Source organism: Podarcis filfolensis (genome assembly GCF_964270895.1).
Source record: "Podarcis filfolensis genome assembly, chromosome: 2".
Classification (NCBI taxonomy): Eukaryota; Metazoa; Chordata; class Lepidosauria; order Squamata; family Lacertidae; genus Podarcis; species Podarcis filfolensis.
This window is the reverse complement of record NC_139605.1, coordinates 41,635,892-41,639,819: the sequence shown is the minus strand read 5'-3', so window position 1 is coordinate 41,639,819 and position 3,928 is coordinate 41,635,892.

Genomic DNA, 3,928 nt, shown 5'->3' with positions numbered 1-3,928 from the left:
AAGCCACAGAATGCTGAGTGTCAACTGGAAAAGAAAAATGGTAAACTGCTTAGGCGGCAGAGGAAACCTGCCTGCTTGAGCCCTTTATAGCTTATAGTACTCTGGGGGAGGACATAAGATGGCTCCCTGAATGGGGGCATCAATTAGAAAGCAAGGACATGCTGCAACATTTTGTTGCAGGGCCCACTTCAGCATGCTAATGATTTACAAGGGGAGTAGATCAGTGTTCAGAGCACCTGCCTTGCATGCAGATGGTCCCAAGTTCAATCCCCAGGTAGGACTGGGAGAGACTGCCTGCATGAAACCCTGGAGAGCTGCTGCCTGTCAATCAATACTCAGCTAGATGAACCGATGGACTTGAGCTTCCTATGTTTCTGTGTACAAGCCTGACAAAATGAAAGACCTGCTATTATTTCTTTATTATTAAAATTTGTATTTTGCCCCCCAACCCAAAGGCTCTCATGGCAGTACGTAACAATTGATCAAAATGCACAAATCAATAGAAAAAGCATAATATATAAAATAGGTATCAAAGAACAAATCAACAACACAAATCCAAGCTATCCAGCATCAGTTTACATCACTTTTAATTTACACTGTCTAACAGGATAGCCTTTTTGCCCACTAGTAAACCTCCACACGGGGTGGGGCGGGGCAGTGGCTTCATTTGACTAAGTTCAAGGAAAAGTCTCTGCAACCTTTCTCACAATCCACTTCATCCCTGAGCTGCCCTTTGTTCCTAACGTTTCCTAATGTAAATGAACCCACTCCTTTTTCCGTTTTTTTGTTTGGCATTTTGCAGAGGGGCACAAATGCTGTCCCTCTCCCTTTTGACATCCCCTTAAATATTTGACAACTGTCAAGCAATTTAATCTTCTCCTCTTTCCTCCTTAAATAAATATGTCCAGTTGCTTCAGCTGTTCCCCAGACAAGTTTGTTGTGTTGATCCATTGTGCCACTTGCAGCTTCTCACAGAATCATTTCCCCCGTTTGTCTGCAGCCTTCTTGAACTCTGAACCTTTACTGAATTAAATACAGTATTGCAAATATGTTCTTTGCCACTGCTGAGCAGAGATGTAATATTACTTTTGGGGTTGTGGATGTTTCTATTAGCACAGTCCAAAATGTGCTACAGCAACTCATTGTTGACTCTTACAGTTCTCTACAAATGCTGAGCACATTGTACTGCTGTTGTACACACTGAGTTCTTTATTATATGTGTTGTTAGGAGAGGGGGTGTATTTACTTTGGCCGCTTTTACCCTGCCGACCTTTCAGATGTTTAATATTAGCACAAAATGCTAGCAATTTGGAACTGCGCAGTACTGTCTCATTCCATGAATGTGATTAATTAGGTGGCACAGCCCAACTACGTTAATTGTCAGAGAGCCTGTCACTTGGCAAATACACCAGCAATGATCTTTTGCAGCTGCTGTTCTTTCAGTGATGACATCTCTATTACAGCTGGCTTATTTAGATGGCTTCAGGAAGGATGTAATTCATACACCTTCACAGCATATCTGGACCAAAGCATCGTTTGCAATAGGATCAGAGCATGGATACCAATAAAACAGTACATCAAGAACAAAAGAGGTGCACGTAGTATTATGTGGAATTTGGGGGGGGGGGCGGAATTCAGCTGATGTAAAAAAAATGAAATACATTCATTTTATTCTGTCAGTCTGAAAAACTTTGACATTAAAAGCTTCAGCATAATGCATTATATAAATAGTTCAGACTAGAAAAAATGGAGTAGTGACTAAGACCAACACTTTCATTTTTCTGGGGGGGAAAGACTTTAAGATAACTTCCAGATTACTTGTTTATTGATCCTGCTTTGCTTGCACAGAGTTTGTGGGGAGGTTAGGTGATATTGACTATTTACTGAGCATTCTTTCTGATTTGTTTGTGAGAAGGTTGCATCAAACAATTGTTATCCCACAATTTCCAGTGCATTTTCCTGTTGTTTACCTTATTAAAAAACAACAAAATTTTTTGGGGGTGGGGAAGCAGGTTTGCTGCATAACAGCATCAAATCAACTTTAATTGCATGACCTGAATTTGTCAGTATGTGATTAAATCTCACAAAAAAAAATTAGTGACAGCCTGGAAGTGTCTCAACAAAAGGCAGAAGGGTCACCAGGAAAATACAGAATGCCAATAGCTGGATGATGGTGTTGTGTGGATGCCCCATAAAAAGTATCTGAAGGGGGTTAGAATTCCACACTAATCACCCACGTGGAAGCTCTTCGTGCTACTAATTCAAAGGCCTAGGTGTATGCACCTATGAAATGCACAAGATGGATAAGAACAACGATTTTGATTTCAGAAGCTTTGGCCACTTAAAATGAACACTTTCCTTAAATAAGCAAACCCTTTAGGCAAAAGGCTAGATTTGCAGATGAGCTTATGCAAGCTGTATGAAGGTCAAGTGTAATGGGAAATTAATGATCAATGTAATAATTACATGGTTGTTCTTGTTACATAAGAATTAAGGAAGTTATTAGTAATTACCTCGAGTAATCACTGCCATTCTTAAACAAGCTTTAACCCTTGCCCAACCTTTTAGCAATTCAGTCATCAGTTGAACTAGATGGGGTGCTTAAAGGGGGTCAGGAGCGGGATGACATTTTTGGTCAAATCTAGCGTTGCTCTTCTGCAAGCAGAAATGCTTCTTCCATTTGTGGAAGGAAACACAATCCAGTGGAGACTCCAGATGGATAATTTTTCACCAGTTCCCTCCACAGTCCCCTGCACCCTCTTCCACCTGATTTTCAAGGGGCACAGGAGGCATCCACAAAACAAATGGCTTCCCTACCCCTTTCCTCCAAAGGGAACATCCCATAAGCAAGTGGAGTTTATAAGTGTGGTTATTTTTGTTGGGAACCGACTGTCAGGGCCAGCCCAACCATAAGCCAGACTGAGAAAGCTGCTTCAGGTGGCAGAATCCAAGGGGCACCTCTGTGGGCTGCCTTGCGAAATCTCGCTGGAACCCCAAAAACCAGCGCCTTGCAACCCTAGTGAAGCTTCAGCAAAGGCAGCAAGGGGTGGGTAGGTGGGTGGAACGCGTGCAGTGCAGCACCTTCACATTTTGCCTCAGGCGGCCAAAAAAGACAGGCTGTTCCTGTCTATGGTCACCATTTTTTAAAAACAAGAACTGCTTTTCTTACTGTGGAAACAATCTCTTTTGTTAAATGGAAGCGATCACGTCGCAAATCAAACACGCTGCTTTTCACAACCTTGTTAGGTGGGTTGAAGTGAACCAGTGTCCAATCTCCACCCGACCCCACAAACCCTTGTTTCTCAGGGACCCTCGGCCATTACTTCTGTGTAAAGATACTGAGGTCTGTGCTGCACAGACGGTGTAATTCCTAACCAGCAACAAAGGCATGGGGGGGACGACCAAAACCGGCCCAGGGTCCATGCTAGAGCAAGCGACCGCCACACAGAGTACGGTCTGCTGCTGCTCCTCCCGTGTTGCTGAGGGAAGACTAAAGACCCACCACAAGCTTGTTGTGGAGAATGTCCTTTAAAGCACGACAACCAGGTCGCCCAAAGCTGGACAGGTTGCCGAATCAAAACCGCGCGGGCGAAAGGCGCGTGCTAAGTTCTATGACGCCTTGATGTTCTGGAGCGGGAAGCACCTTCCACAACTCAAGGGACCCCAAGGAAAGCTGGCACATCAGCTGAGTTTAAGCGAGGTTTCCGCCTATTTATAAGGAAGAGCGCCCCGCCACCCGCTGCCTTTTAGTAGTCTCTGCCCACATTTGGCTCCCCGCTCGCTGCCCGGTCCGCGCTCTTCCTCCCTCCCCATCCTTGTCCCCATCCTAACCGCTCCCCCCCCACGAGTCCCCATCATCACGCGGCGCACGATGCCTTGCCGCCCGCCTCGGCTCCCCTAGCAACAGAGCCTGGCTCCCTTAACTCCC